General features: G+C 51.3%; 1 protein-coding gene and 1 long non-coding RNA gene across 13 annotated transcripts in view; both read left to right on the plus strand.

Moving 5' to 3' along the window:
• Ahdc1 (AT hook, DNA binding motif, containing 1) overlaps window positions 1-6,899 on the plus strand; it is a 66,846-nt gene extending 59,947 nt beyond the window's left edge. For 9 of the 12 annotated variants that reach the window (XM_006538737.1, XM_006538740.2, XM_030253465.1 and 6 more), the window contains exon 7: window positions 5,776-6,663. The gene's annotated coding sequence lies outside the window, so the exon portion shown is untranslated. Of the gene's footprint in view, window positions 1-364; window positions 854-5,775 lie in introns of those variants that run through there. The other 3 variants (XM_030253466.1, XM_006538742.1, NM_146155.3) reach the window with 2 other exon arrangements.
• Window positions 6,900-12,223: 5,324 nt separating this feature from the next.
• On the plus strand, window positions 12,224-15,843 carry Gm26615. The gene is made up of 2 exons (XR_390814.3): window positions 12,224-13,547; window positions 14,258-15,843. It is a non-coding gene; the product is annotated as a predicted gene, 26615 (long non-coding RNA).
• The last annotated feature ends 350 nt before the right edge of the window (window positions 15,844-16,193 follow it).

Raw genomic sequence — 16,193 nt, forward strand, 5'->3', positions numbered from 1 at the left:
GTGTTCTGGTATGGGCCTCAAGCATTTGGAAACCTTGAAATTCTTCTTGGGCCTGGAGATATAGGTGATTGTTGGAGTGTTTGCCTATTGTGTACACACAAGGCCCTGGATTCCACCCCCAGACCTGGGGATATGGATGGTAGACAGGGTAATCGCAGTGCTTTTATGTTAGCCACTAGATCAAGTCCTCCTGGGAAGAGGTAGGGGTGTAGAGAGAAGGTCGGCCCCACTCCTAGGCACCTTCAGTAGTTACTGGGTCAGCTAGATCCCCGTCTATACAGTTTGCACAGTCTTCTCCCCAAAATCCAAGCCTCTGAGAACGTTCCTTATAACTTTATAGTATGTTATGGTTTTCCCTGGATAGCTCTGTCTGGTTCGTCACTGTCTGTCCATCTTTGGTTCCACGATGCCTGTGCTGGAGAAGTAGATGCAGTCTGTGTCCAGTCCACGTGAACTAGCAGCCCACTCTGCACTGGCCAGTAAACCATGCCCAAGACACCATGGACCACGAACCTAATGCGCTTGTTTCAACCCTACATGAGGACCCTGTCTAGGGGAGGCTGGGTTCTCCAGCAAGAAGGCGGATCCTCCACACCAGCCCTTGTGAGCTACATGAGGAGGGAGGGTAGACAGCAGGAACTTCCTTGAGGCTGGAAATGGAGCCTAACAAATGAGAGATTTCAGCAGTGAGAGCCCTACTCAGCCACCTGGGTCTCTGGCCCACCCCCACCCCAGTCCATTCTGCCCGTGGTGGCCGCCAAAGTGCTTGCTGTTCAGCATTTTTAGATGCACAGTGTCTGGAGCCCCTAAAATATTTATTGGATGAATTGATTAAAGCACATCTGTTCTTGCAGCTCCATGCTTCACACCTTTTGATTGCATCCTTCCTCTCCAGCCTTGTCTACAGAACCCCGGCTTGAATGCCTGCCATGGTACAGAGGGTATCTGGGCTTCTGTCCCAGCATCCACCTCTGCCTGAGCCCCATCTCTCTCTCTCTCTCTCTCTCTCTCTCTCTCTCTCTCTCTCTCTCACACACACACACACACACACACACACACACACACCCTTCCTGACCAGGCCGAGTCAGGAGGGAGCATGAGAGAAGTCTTTATAGGATATGCCCTCGTTTTCTTTGCCCTCACCTGGTTGCCCTCTCTTACCCGCTGTGGTCTCCTACCTGTCTGCCCTGTCCAGGAGTGTCCCCAGCATGCCATCAGTTCCTTTGGACTGTTCACTCATGTCTGATCATGTGAGGGATATGGCAGGTGTATGTGCACATGCATGCACACATGTATGCATGTGAAAGAAATAGACTGCAAGAAATAGCCTGGAAGAACCAAGAGAGGAAAGGGTGGTCCCCTGAACGTGGTGGTCGGTGCCTGCCTTTAATCCCAACACCCTGGAGGCAGAAACGTGCACTCTTGACTGCCAGACCAGCCAGGGCTACATAGAGAAAACCCTGTCTCCAAAAGAGAGAGGTGAAGGCTCAGTGCCTAAATCTTCAGGAAGTAATCCTAAAAGTGGCACACAGAAGGGTGTGTCAGGGAACCTGTCGACACTCTCGGGACCAGGTAGCTTTCAGAGGGGAGGCCTCCTCCCTGGAGACACATCTATATGTGTAATAGTGTACAAATGTGGAGATGAGGACTTGTTACCTCAGGACAAGATGAACTGGAAAGTGGGTGGTATGCTCACAGCAGATTGGGTGTCTGCAGATGAGAAGCCTGTCTAGTCCATCAGCAAGTTTTGTAGGTCTCTGTGTCCAGCAACAAAGGGGGGGGCTCTCAGAACCAAAGTTCAAGGCACCGATCCTGAAAAGTGGAGGAGCCCCCCAGACCCTGAGGTCTTTGGTCTCAGTTGGAAGCCTCCTGTGACCCTTCACTGAACCTCTCGTGGTATTTCTGCCTGTCAGGTGTAGTTTAAGCCCCACAGAAATATCTTACACATTGAGGTACCTCAAAGGCCTGCAGTAACATGAAATGCCAGAGAAGTAGCTTGGTCTTCAGGCGACTGATTTGCCCTTCGACCCTTGTGTCTGGAACACCTAAAAGTCTCATCACTTGTTCAAGCCCTTGCTTTTCAGTAAGAGAACTGAAGCTCAGAGAGGGAGGGGCCTCCCTCTCCATCTTCCGCACCTGACACTGAAATCCGTTTCTGGAGGCATAGACCAGGGAGCGGAGGTCGAGCCTTAGCGCATGCCCTAGCAGGAAGTGGGTGTGGTACACAGTTTCTTACCAGGAGTGTACCCTCCCTTCATAGAGAGAATGGTTCTCTGGGCAGCCAGATCTCTATATGATCCCTAGCACTTTGAATCTCTGCCCAGGCAAAGACCACCGAAGTCTCTAAAACTGCTGGAGTGTGAGGGTGCAGTGGATGTGGTTCTAAGGTTCCTCCTGGAGCCACTAAGTAACGCAGTTGGTGTCCTGGGGCCAGGTGCATACTGGAACTGAGGGTTCCGAGGTGTACCACACACAGGTCCCTGCTCTAGCAGAGCAGCATGGGGAATGGCAAGTGCTCTGGTAGCTATGGTAACAAGGCCTTCTAAGAAGGCATCCTATAGGCATGTGAAAGCTGAGGTGGACACTCTGACATGCTGACCAGCCGTAGACCTTTCACAACGCTGCCATTTGTCCACACGTGTGTGCCATCCCAGCATGCTGAGTGAGCTCTGAACTCAGCAAGTTCAGAGCTACAGTCTTCCTTCCCAGTGAGTGCAGGGTTCCTCCTCGTCCTGAGCCCCACAGGCCTTGCCTTGGCACAACCCTCTACCTGCAGATGACCTGGATTAGGACGCGTCTGCTTTGCTGTCCCTCCACGTCAGCAGGCTTTTTAGGGTGGATCCAGAGCGACTGTGCTCTCTGCCTTGTTCCTAATCCCTCAGCAGGGCTGCCTGGCACCTTAGCATTTGGTTCGGTTTTCAGGACTTGAGTCTAGCTAAGTCTGCAGTCTGCCCAGCATAACATCCTCCCTGCACGAAGAACACCCCCACCCCAGCCTTTGATTCTTCCCCACCCACCACCCTCCCCCAGATTCTGCTTGTGCCTCTGGCTGGCCAAGTCCTAGAAGCTGGGAAGGCAGTGGGAGGGAAGGGTAAGGTGCTCTGGGCAGCTTAGCAGAGGGTGAGAAAGCCTCCTGCTGCCTGGCCGCAGGCACCATGGGAAGGAAGGTTCTGGCAGGAACCGCCTGCTGGGCTGAGATCACCATGGAGACCTGGCTTACAGAGGGTCACTGGCAGTGGCTAAGGGCTGGTGGGGGTGGGAGCGAGGGGGATTTATGCAGGATTTGTGCTCTAGGCCCTTGGGGGAGCAGGCAAAACTGGGGTTCTTCATCACTCACTTTGCCAAGTAGTTTGCAGGAGCCCACCCTCTCTCCCCGTTAGTTACCCAGAAGATTGTTCATCTTGGCAACTGTCCCTCAACTGCAGAGACGTCAGCTTCTGGATTGAGGCCCCCAGTGCTTGCTGAGCCTGGCACCCCACATGTCACGGTCCTTTCCCTTCATCTCTGCAATTGGTCGAGCTTGTCACCCTAACTGTAGAGAGCTGACATTCATCCCTGCAGCACCTCTGCTCCCAAGAGCTGCTTTTCTGCTTACTGCCCCAATTGTGATGCATCTGTCACCTTACAGACTCACCGGCTTGTCCTCCCCGCTACCCCTTACTGAGGTACAGATCTGATGTCTCAGGCCTCACCAACCCTTTTGCTTCTCTCTGCCTGGCCTCATCACCAAAATGGGGTGCTTCTCCTTCCCTGCAGGAGCCCACCTGGTGCCCCTGGCTCTCAGGGGTGTCCTGGCTAGTCCAACCAGAGGACAAAAGTCATCCCTGGGGCTGATTGCCCAGCAGACAGCAGCTGAGGCTGAGCGGAATGCCAATGTGGTCCTGTTGGAGAGGCAAGCCAAGAAAGTACAGGGAGAGAGGCTTTCTGTCGCTGCTGCCTGGCTCCTGCGGCTGTGGGGGAGGACAGGTGGCTCACAGAGGAGACTTAGAAGTCAGTTTAGCACCCCAGCCCTGCTCCTCTTCTGGGGGAAATGGTCTCGCACTTGGGGGTGGGGAGCCAGGATCCCAGACCTCTGAAAGGCAGGCAGTCTAACGGCCCAGGGTTCTGGGAATGACCAAGCTGGTCCTGTCCTGGCTATATCTCATCCCTTACAGCCACAGCTATGGATCTGGGTGAGGGGGTTGGGCCAGACTGGTGGTCTGCGTAGAGAAGATAAGTTCCACACACGTGATCAGAACTGTCTATGGAAAAGAGGTACCCGAGTGGCTGTGGGGACTGGGGAGTTTGCTAGCTTCAGGAAGGCAGTGAGTGTCTCCACCAACACAGATGGCATTGTGTTGGATGAGTTCTTTCTACCTTCATCTCTCTCTCCTGGGAGCAGAGTGGGTGAGGGGGCCTAGGAAGAGAGGTGGCATTCAAATAAATAGAAGCAGGCTTTCACCCCTTGTGGTGCTCCGCCTCACAAGCCTCTGTCCTTGGAACTTCTCTCACCGTGGAGGTTTGGAAGGCCTGTCTGGCCCCAGGAAAATAATAAAAGTGATAGTTTTAGTGATTACATATCTGTGTTGACTCTTCCTCTGTCTTAAACCACTGGATTCAGCAACAAGATCTAGGCTGGGTACCCCTGTTGTCCCTGCTTTACTCTCCTCTGATGTTTGGTTAGTTTTGGTTTTCCCAGACAGGGTTTCTCTGTGTAGCCCTGGCTGTCTTGAAACTCACTCTGTAGACCAAGCTGGCCTCGAACTCAGAAATCCGCCTGTCTTTGCCTCCTGATTGCTGGGATTAAAGGCTCGCACCACCACTGCCAAGCTTTGGTTGGGTTTTTAAAACAGGATCTGTGCCTCCTGAGTACTAGGATGATACTCCTGCTACAGCTCACCTGGTTTATTCCATACTGTGGATCAAACCCAGGGCTTCATATATGCCAGTCAAGCAGTCTACTAAATGAAATCTGTCTCCAGCCCAGACTAACCTCAGACTCTCAAGATCTGCCTTAGTGTTGGGATTACAGGTGTGGGCCACCATGTCTGCCTTCCTAATATCCCCCTTTTAAGCTAGGCACAGTGGCAGGCACCCTTCAATCTTAGTACCTAGGAGGCAGGGGCAAGTGGGAGCTCAGTGAGTTGAGGCCAGCTCTATAGTGAGCCCTGTCTGGCAACAACAAAAGGCTTCCGATGGGTAAGCAGCTCTGAGAGTCACAGAGCTTTGAAATAGTGGCACTGGCTTGTAAACTTAGCTTTCTTTCTCTAACTCCAGAGTCTAGACTCTAGTCAGTCCTATGGGACCTGGCACCCTCCTCCGACCCATCATTGTTTGTGTATGTGGGGTTTTTGTTTTTCTGAGACAGGGTTTTTCTATGTAGCTCTGGAACTCGCTCTGTAGACCAGGCTGGCCAGCTTCTTTAGTCCCTCTCTCATCTCTCTGAGCATTTACAGATGAAGAGATTGCACTTGTAATTGCAGCTCTCCGGAGGCTGAGTCAGGAGAATCAGTAGCTCAGACCTAGCCTTGGTATACAGCAAGTTTGAGGCTAACCTGGACTACGTGAGACTAAGCAGAAAGCATCACCAAATTAGGGAACTGAGCTTAGAGAACACAAGGCAGGCCCCAAGTCACTGGGGGGGGGGGGGCTGTCTTGAGAAGGAACAATGGTAGTTAGCATCTCCAGAGATTTGGTAGGAGCTGAGCCAAGCCTTTTCAGCTCCAGCCCCCTGGTCTTGAAATTGAGTTTCTGACTGCTGCTGACTTCCGCCTCTTCTCTTGTCCTTCTTTGCAGCTTTCAGAAGAGCAATGCCAAGACCCCTCCCAGCGTCCACATCGTCCTCTGGCAGGAGCACCTGCCCCTCTGCCTCCCACCTGCCCCTTGCACCCCCTGCGGCCCCATACCCCACCCTACAACCCCTCCCTGCCCATCTCCTCCACGCAGAAGCCGAAGGTGAGCCCTTTCTGCACAAAACCAGCAATTGTAAATACTTTTTAAAATGTACAAAACTTAAAAACAAAACACAGTTTTAGAAAAAGACAAAAAAAAAGAGAGAGCGAGAGAGCGAGCGCGTGTGCAAGAGGTTGTGAGCGGGGCTTCGAGGTGTCCAGAGCCCCTGCAAGTGTGCACTGAGAAATTTATCTACAGGTCGTTTGACAAAAATGAACAATATCCTATTTATTGTATATACTGTTTTATTATAAATTGTGGATTGTATATTGCATTCTGTAAACCTGCTGTGGTCCCGTGGTGTGCAAATTCGCATGGTGGGGCGGGAGGGAGAACCTCTTTTGGGAGCTTTTTTTTTTTTTCTTTTTTCTTTTTTTCTTTTTCACTCTTGGGTTTTCTCTTCTGTTGTTGTTGTTGTTTTTTGTTGGCAGGACACACCCAAAGATCCAAGTTTGTATTAAAAAGAAATGAAAAAAAGCAAAAAAAAAAAAAAAAAAAAAAAAAAAAAAAAAAAAAAAAACCTTGTGTCTTGTAAAACTGGGGACAACAGCCACTGGTCCTTCTGAGAGGAGTTGAGACCTCAGGATGTTCCTGGGTTCCCTGCCTCTGAGTCCTGCCACCTGCCTGTGTTTGAGTGTCATCTCCCTCCCTGCAGCCTCTGCTCCCCTGCCTCTAAGCACTCCCATCCCACTGCTTAGAGCTTTAAAGATTTGTTTATTTTATTTATGTGTACCAATGTTTTGCCTGAATCTATGTTTGTGCACGGCATGTGAGCTTGGTGACCTTGAAGGTCAGAAAAGGGCATGGGATCCCCAGTTACAGATAGTTACACACTGTCATTTAGATGCAGGGACTCAAATCCATGTCCTCTGCAAGAGCAGTAAGTGTTCTCACCAACAGAGCCATTGCTTGACACGTCCCCATTTCTGTCCTACATCCTGTGGCCCCCCAGAGCCACTTTCCGTCCCCTGAGGAGCCCCATGGTAAGCTCCGTGTCCATCTTCTTCCTTTTGGTGCCCTCATCCCACCTCAGGTCCCAGAGCACTGCCCCTAAATCTCTTCCTTTGTCCTGGCTCTGGCCATTAGGCCCCAGGGCTCAATCGGGATTCTATGAGGCCAGTCTTCATTTTACTGAGTTAGGTGTCTCTATGTGATCAGACTCAGACCCGCCTGCCTTCATCCTTCGAGAGCTGGGATTACAGGCATGTGCCACTACACCCAGCAATATCAATCTTTGAAATGATCCACAAATCTTGTAGGACTGGAGTGATGTGACTTCCAGGCACAACTTGAGTAGTCCCCACTTCTGTCCATACCAAGTCTCCCTATCTCCAGCCCCAGTCTGCTCATTTACTGTTAACATACCCATGTGCTTTTGTAGGACCTAAGGTATGACCAGTCACTTCATTGTCCCTTCCTGCAATTCTAAATGCTACTGTTTCTTCCCAGCCTAGATTAACAGAAGAACTAACTGTCAGCCTCCCGGACCGGAAGGCTGGTTACTTCTCACTCCCTGAGCATGGCAGGCCTGGCTCGCCATTCCTTCATTCCACAGAGTTTCTTGTAGGGTTTTCAGAAGCATGTTTTCCCATGACCCACTTCACAGTGAAGCTCTGCTGAGCGCTTCTCCCCTGCTTCTCTTCCTCGATGACACTCCCAGTGATACCAGGCCACGTTCCATGTGACTTAGCCTCTCTGCCCCTAGCAACAAGGCCCATGACTTGGGGTCATGGGAGGATCCCGCTGAGAGGCAAACATGCCCCCACCTTCTGGCTACCCCTGCCTGGAAGAGGCAGAAGGATTCACAGGTCACAACCCCTGAAAACTGCATCTTCTGCTGGATGTGAAAGCCATCTGCTACACGGCCCCCTCCACACAGCCTCACCGTGTAGACCTTGGCCTACCTACTCTTCCTGCCTGTTTTGGGGAGGTGACACCACTCTCAAGCTGACAGTCTCCCGTGGAGCTGCCAGTGGGGGCAGGAAGCAGCAAGACCTGCTAAGAGGTCAGGTCAGGGAAGGGGCTTTCCACAGGAGAAAGCTTTTTAAGAAGCCACGCCTAGGGTGGTGACAGAACTGTGAGTGATTTCTGAAGCAGGAAAGACTTGCGAAGGCCAGAGGTGGGAAGAGGAGGCAGGAGGAGGAAGTCCAGGTAGGTCTAACTCAGTAGACACATGAGTTTGAGAGAGCAGAATGGAAGTGTTCTGTCTGAGTGGTGAGAAAGGTGATAACAAGGGGCAGAGCATCAGAGTGCCATGGAGCTGTGCGGTAGGGGAGCTGGGTGCAGTGGGTCAGCGACAGAATGCTTGCCTACCAGGCACAAGCAATTCCCTAGGTTCAGTTTCCTACAGCAAAAACCAAACACCCCAGGCAGGACAGCTGGGATAGACCAACTCAAAAGAAGCCTGTTTGCAGCCTCAAGAGAACTGTACGTTGACTGGCTGCTGAGGGGCAGAAAGGGGAGTCTTAGCCGGGTGGAGCTGGCAGATGAAGGGGGCTGGGCTAAGTTGGTATCTCTGGCAGTCAGGGTTCAGTTTGAGGGTAAGGCCTGGTAGGGGTCTTGGGGGGTTGCTCAGAGGAATGGTGGGGGGTGGATTATGCAGTAGAAGGAGTTGCTGCTCTCAGCACAAGATGGATCTTAAGGGGAGGAAAGGTAGTGAAGGGCTGTGTGTGTATACAGTTAAGGAGCTAGGGTGGAGAGACCATGAAGGAAGTAGGAGCTTAAAGAGATGATAACAGCAGAGGCTTGGAGGACAGAGGGCAAAGGGGAGGGGCTTGGTGATAATCTAGTGCCCCATGAGAGATGAAAGGAGAGGGAAAGAGGTACGGGGCTGAGGATGTTAGCTCCACGGTAGAGCTTCTGCCTAGCTCTTGCAAACCTTGATCTTCAGTGGGACAAAAGCGGGGAGGGGAATCCGGGTGGGTAGGCTTACTGCTTAGTAAGGGGTAAGGACTCCAAGGTACTTCAGAGACCAGATGTGATAGTTTTGGGGATGGAAAGTTTGTCAGGCCCTAGAATTGCTGAGGAAAGAGCCAGAAGAAACGCTCCCCAGGTAAGTGAGCCACTGATGGAAGTCACAAAGTTTATTCTATTTTCAGAGGTTGGAGCATCACCAAAGCCAAGGTACTGTACACACCTGGGTTTCAGAACACATCAAAACGGTTCCTAGCTGGGCCTGGTGCCTCAGACCTTTCATTGCAGCTACTCCGGAGGCTGAGGCAGGAGGGAGGATCTCAGGTTTAAGGCCTAAACAGTAAATTCAAAGCCAGGTAGGCAATTTAGCAATGCTGTCTTTAAAAAACCAACAGCCAGGTGGTGGTGGTGCACACCCTCAATTCCTGCGCTGCAGAGGCAGAGGCGAGTCAGTTCCAGTACAGCCAAGGCTACACAGAGAAACCCTGTCTCAAAAAAAACAAAAATGGAGGAGGCAGAGGTGGCCAGATGACTTACCAGGTAAAGGGATGCCTAGTGGCAAACGGGACAACCTGAGCTCTGTCCCTGAAACCCACGTGGGAAAGGGAGAGAGTGTATTCCCATAAGGGTGTCACAAACACACCATGGTATGTATTAGAGACTGGGGGGCTAGAGAGATGTCAAAAAGGTGGAGGTTGAGAACACTGCTCTTCCATAAGACACTGGTTCAGTTTTCAGCACCCACGTGGTAGCTCACAACTGTCTATAACTCCAAGATCTGACACCCTCACACAAATTACAGACATACCTGCAGACAAACACCAATGCACATTACATGCATACACACACCCCATGTAGACAGGAAAAATCTGGTGGTACATGCCTGTAATCCTAGCATTGGGGAGATGGAGGTAGGGACATCTTTGGGGCTAACTGGCCAGCCAGTCAAGCCTACTTGGTGAGTTCCAGGCCAGTGAGAGATGCTGCCTGAAAAGCAAGATAGCATCTGAAGAGAGACACCTGAGGCTGGTGTCCAGCTCAGTGGCAGGATGCCCGGAAGATGGCCCGAGTTCAGTCACTAGCACAAATAGAACAGTGAGGACATTGCCTAGGTGGTTTAGATCTGACTACCATTACTAACACTCTTCTGGGGTGTCCATTCTTCAAGGGAATCGGAAATCAAGAAATATCCTCCCATCATTTACAGACCAGACAGGTTCTCAGTGACCTGCCCCTGGAGTGAGTTGTTCAAGGTCATATAGAAAATGGCACTAGACTGGCCTGAGGACTGACTCCCAAGCCTTTGCTTTTTGGTACAGGCTTAAGGGGGGAAAAATCCATTTAGCACTGGGGACATAGGCGAGCATAGTGCTTTTGAGGTTAGCATGCATGAGATGGAGCCAGGGTCTGATCCACAGCACAGGCAGGAGGAGGACTCAGCTCACAAAAACTGCACATTAGTCCATCCTATAATAAAAGGTTTTAAGTCAAAATACAGCTCAGTGATGAGTGGGCTTAGCAAGCTTGAGGCCCGGGTTCATTCTCCAGTACTACAAAATGAAAGATTTAAGTGGGGTGTGTATCATATTACACATATACATAGTTTCCACAACAGTGCCACAGGTTTCACGGTAACAGTATCCCATCTTATACACAGGGAACTCAAGGACAGGTAGGGTGTACCTCAGCAGTAGAGCATTTGCTTAGTCACATGCACAAGGCCCTGGATTCAATAAATATCATTTTAAAACCATTTCAGAGCCTGGCAGTGGTGGTGTATGCCTATAATCCCAGCACTTGGGAGGCAGGTAGATTAATTTCTTTTCTGTTTGTTTGTTTGTTTGTTTGTTTGTTTGTTTGTTTTTTCAAGACAGGGTGTCTCTGTGTAGTCCTGGCTGTCACTCTGTGGATCAGGCTGGCCTCGAACTCAGAAATCCGCCTGCCTCTGCCTCCCAAGCACTGGGATTAAAGGTGCGCCACCACTCCCTGGCCTGGCAGGCAGATTTCTGAGTCCCAGGCCAGTCTGATCTACAGAGTGAGTTCCAGGACAGGCAGAGCTATACAGAGAGACCATTTTGAAAAACAAAACAAACAAAAATTTTGAGAGTAGAAATATAATTCAGCATACTTCTTCCCTGGCATGCACAAAGCCACAGTATAACCTCACACACCACACAAATGAGGTGTGGCACTTGCCCTGAAATCTCCATTCAAAAGAAGATCAAGGCAGTAGGATCAGGAGTTCAAGGTGATCCTTAGCTACATAGGGGGTTCAAGGTGAGCCCAGGCAATGAAGTCATGAGAAAAAAAAATATGGAAAAGAGGAAAGAAACCTGGGCCAGGGAGGTGGCTCAGGTCAAGGCTCTTGGCACCAAGCCTGACAGCCTAAGCTTGATGCCCGGATCCACATAGTGGAAAGAAAACTAACTCCTGTAAGTTGTCCTCCAACATCTTGGCAGGAAGTACATACCCAAGAAACCCTCAAGCGCAGAGAGGTAATTTGTAAAGACCAGCCAAGCCAGTAAATCGAGACACCAAAGTTGAGCATCTGGTTCGGGAGTCTACAGTTCACTGTAGTGTTGGGAAAAGAACATGAAAACCGAGAAGCTGGGGTCTTACTCAGTAGAATGCTCACCTAGTGTACCATAAGCAAGGCCCTGAGTTCAGTCTACATCACAAAGGCCTCCCCCAAAATGCTGTGATGGTACCGCTCTAGCCTGTACCTCAGTTCTCCAGACCATTCTGATCAGTGGTCCTCAGCCACCTGTGAGAGAAGCCACCTAGATAATGTCAAAATGGCGATGCCTGTGCTCCTTCATGTAGAAGCTGGCCTATAATGGTAGCGTTCAGGAGGCCAGAGGCAGGATGATAGAAAGTTCAAGGCCAGCCTGGGCCATTTATGAGACTCTGTTTTTTGTTTGCTTTTTTTTTTAATTTATTTACTTATTTGTATTTATATGAGTACACTGTAGCTGTCTTCAGACACACCTAAAGGGGGCATCAGATCCCATTACAGATGGTTGTGAGTCATCATGTGGTTACTGAGAATTGAACTCAAGACCTCTGGAAGAGCAGTCAGTTCTCTTAACCACTAAGGCACATCTCCAGCCCCCCTCCCCCAATCTTTTTTTTTTTTTTTTTTTGAGTTTTTCAAGACAGGGTTTCTCTGTATAGCTCTGGCTGGCCTCGAACTCAGAAATCCGCCTGCCTCTGCCTCCTGAGTGCTGGGATTAAAGGTGTGTGCCACCACGCCTGGCTTTTTTTTTTTTTTTTTTTTTTTTTGGTTTTTTGAGACAGGGTTTCTCTGTGTAGCCCTGGCTGTCCTGGAACTCACTCTGTAGACCAGGCTGGCCTCGAACTCAGAAATTCACCTGCCTCTGCCTCCCAAGAGCTGGGATTAAAGGCGTGCGCCACCACGCCCGGCGTCTTTTTCCTTTTTTAATAAATGCTGCTGGCACTTGATTTATTTGCCTGGTGTAGTCTGAGCATGGGTTCTCTTTTAAAGATCCTAGAGTATTTTCAGGGTATGGCCAGAGTTGGTCACCTCTAGCCTAGCTATTATCCTACGCATTTGCACAAGCATCCACTTGTGCACACACCCCATATGTAATATGTCATCCAAAGTGTGTCTGCATGTGCACTGAGCATCCTTCACTCTTGAGCTTCCACTGGCCCAGGCACCTAAGGACACAAGATACAATGGCGAATGACACAAATGGATTGTGTTCCTTTAAGTATACAGTCTGTATGGTGTTGTCTCTTCCTGTGAATGGCAGGGCTTTGGAGCCCTGTAAGGACTGACTGGCAGTGCTTTGGACATGAGAGACTTGCCTTCATGACTGTGTTCTAGCCCACTGTCCAGATGTGACATAACAGAATGTTATGGTACAGAAGCAGGCAGATCTTTCTGTGAGTTCAAAGCCAGCCTCAGCCTGGTCTTTATTCTGAGCTCCAGGCCAGCCAGTGCAATGACCCTGTCACAAAACAAACAGATGTGATAAAGGGACTCTTACATTGTGTGCCTGAGTTTAAGCAATGGCTATGTGGTGTATGTATGTGAAGGTGTGTTTAATCTGAACCCTGTAAAAATGTGGACAGTGGGGAGGGGCTGACAGGGAAGGGCTGTGCATAAGAACGAGAGAGAGAGAGAGAGAGAGAGAGAGAGAGAGAGAGAGAGAGAGAGAGAGAGAGAGAGAGAGAGCCCTGTTTCAGTCAGAGCCAGGAGAGCTATGCTTTGGGTATGTGGGGGAGGCACAGCTGGGGCTGGAACTGGAGAGTGGGAGGGAGGGAGGGAGGCTGGGGAGCCACATCCTTGATCTCTGTTCTGTTTCAGTAATTCTGGACTTGGTGCTCTGGGTCTCTGTGTGACTCTGGGTGTCCCTCTCTGTAATGTCAGGATCTTGGCATCTGTTTCTCTTCTGGGTCTTGGGTTAGGAGGCTGATCATGTGACTCTGGGTCTCCACCTCTCCAGCCTACTTGGCTCAGTGTCCCTCTCTATGTCTCTGTCTCTGCCTCCATGTCTGCCTCTGTCCTTCCTTGTCCTTGCCAGGAGGGGGGAGGGGCCCGGGACTCAGAGAGCAGGTGTGGGCTCACTCAGGCAGCAGGGAGTGAAGCCCAGGAGGGCCAAGAGCCAGCAGCCCTGGACAGGAGCACACTCCAAGATACACACCTTCCAAGTGCTCACAGGAACACACAATGAACTGTAAGTACAAGGATGATTCCTGGGGACTTTTCACAGGAACACACACAGGTACAAAACTAAACGCACAGCACAGTCACTCCCAGAAGCACATAAGGATGCCAGACACTGGCTCACACAGACATGCTTCATGAAAAAGCCTCAGTCAAATCCTCATCTAGACACAGAGAAAACCCTAGAGCCACAAATATGCACAGGGACACAGACCTTGAGGCACACAGACACAAAGGTAGCAGATGCAGGCACACAGGTCCGCTCAGCACACTCAAAAAATCACACCCAGGAATCAGGAGGGAGAAGCACACAGAAGCATAAACCCTCAAGGGCAGTCAGAGACAGAGGCACACGGAGGCACCCACAAGGGACTTTGGCAGAACAGCCTCAGGTACACACTCCTCCCTCAGGGCTCACTTGGAGACACGCCCATAGGTGACAGTGGGTGACAGGGGCTCTAGCGCACCTGGCGCCCTGGGCGCGCCCCCAGGCGCCAGGCGGCCCGAGCGTGCGTGCCCGTGCGTGCATGCGTGCCCGCCCGTGCGCGCCACCACCTGTGGGAGGAGAGGTGCGCACTGCGCCCCAGGCTGCGGGCTGCGCGGTGGGGGGAGCGGTTGCCATGGCGCGCGGAGCGCGGCCGCATACTAATGGATGGCCACGGGCACTGCCCCCACAGCTGCCCCCCACTGGCCACTCTCTCCTCCCACTCCTTCCTCCAGCTTCCCTCGTCACTCGGTCGCGCGCCCTCGGCCCACGCGCTCCTCTCAGATCCTGAGCCCTTGGTCCCGGGACGCTATCGCCTCATCTTTCCCTCCTTGAGGTCCAGCCAGGCCCAATGATGACAGCCTGGTCCTGCGGGGCTACCTGCCTGGGCGGGCCGGCGCAGATGCCGAGCGGGCTTTGCAACAGGAAGCACGGGTCAGCCTTGGAAAGAAGGCGGACACCCTTAGGTGGGTCTGAGCAAAAGAGAGACCCAGGCTCTGCAATCTTGTCTTTCAACGCGATCTCGTCAAAGGTCAACACAGTGGCACCCTACCCCTGCTTCCAGCTCCTCTCCAAGCCTCGTGTGACATTGGGGTTGGGGTACTTCGTTACCACCACGGCTAGATAGACCTTCTATCTTTCAGGACCTGCTCCTCGGCCCTCCAGTTCAGCCCTAATAGGGTGAGGTGGGAACTGAAGAACACTGAGCCCTGAGTAGTGAGCACACTAGAAAGAGTCACACCTCCTGCTGGATTTCAGTCCCAAAGCTGCCCTGACTCTCTACCCAAACTATATTAACTGCCTTGGGGGTGAGAGAAGGCCCCGTAGAGCTGGGGTGCCAGCAGAGGCTTTGCAGGTAGAGGCAGTGAGAGGGGAGCCTGATGGGGGGGGGGGCAGACGGTTGCCTAGCAACCCCACAGCTGTCTGTTGACCTAGAAGAAGCTGCGCTGTCTTGACACAGCTGGTGTTTACATGTAACCGAGGCTCTGGCTTAGTGCTTGCTTGGAGCAAAGCTGAGGCAGGGCCCTCGTGGCAGCCTGGTCCCAACCCTGCCTGTCGTGGATGCCGCGTCTGCCTGCCCTGTTTACACCTCTCCCATCTCAAGGCCACAGGAGAAAGAGAAGTAGAAAGCAGACCTGAGGCTTTGGGAAGGGCAAAGGCACACGCTCAAACACAACCCTAAGGCCTTCATCACAGAATAGGGAGAGACTTAAGAAAAGCAAACCGCAGGCTTGAAGCGCGGCTCAGCAATGAAGAGCTCTTGATGCTCTTCCAGTGGACACCAGAGGTACGGTTCCCAGCACCACCCGCGTGGCAGCTCACAAATGCCTGTAATTTCAGCACCAGATTTAATGCCCTATTCTGGCCTTGATGGGCATGTCTACATATGACAGAGAGAGAAATGCATGTGTAGATGCACGTGGTATAGGTATGCACATGGTGCACATACGCACAAGCAGGCAACACACACAATTTCAAAATATATAGCTTTAGGAAAGAAAAACAGAAGGCTACCACATGCCAGTGCCACAGAGAACAGCCACATACACTACACGGGGACACCTGGTCACAAATCAAGTGCTAGAGGCACATGCTAAGAGGTGATACACGCCTGTAAGTCCTGGCATTTAGGAGGCTGACGCTGTAGGATGAGATTTCCACGGTCAGCCTCTGTCTTACGGAGGATTCAAGGCTAGCCTGGACTACATGAGACCCTGTCACAAAACAAAATGCAAAAAAGTGACATCAGAATCCAACATATCACAGAGATGCCTAAAGGCACACACACACACACACACACACACACACACACACACACACACACTACAAGAACACAGTCATTACATGTTTGACACATGGACACAGATATACCTGCAGATAGATTGACACCAAAGACAGGCATGGACCATCCAACAGACACACTCAAAACAAATCAGCAACTCCCACGCCCACCCAGCTTATATAGTGTTCGCAGTGCTGTGTGACAAAAGACAAAAGCCCACGTACATAGTCAGCCACATGTGCTCAGTTGCACACAAGGACACATTCAACCCTTCAATTGAGTGCCCACAGTGCCCAAGGCAGATAGTGGCACAGGAAGACACACCCAGGAGCCCCAAAGGACCACAGGCCCTGACATGTCCCACCTGAACCTACACATGTACTCAAGGC

The sequence above is a fragment of the Mus musculus genome, chromosome 4 (genome assembly GCF_000001635.26).
Source record: "Mus musculus strain C57BL/6J chromosome 4, GRCm38.p6 C57BL/6J".
Classification (NCBI taxonomy): Eukaryota; Metazoa; Chordata; class Mammalia; order Rodentia; family Muridae; genus Mus; species Mus musculus.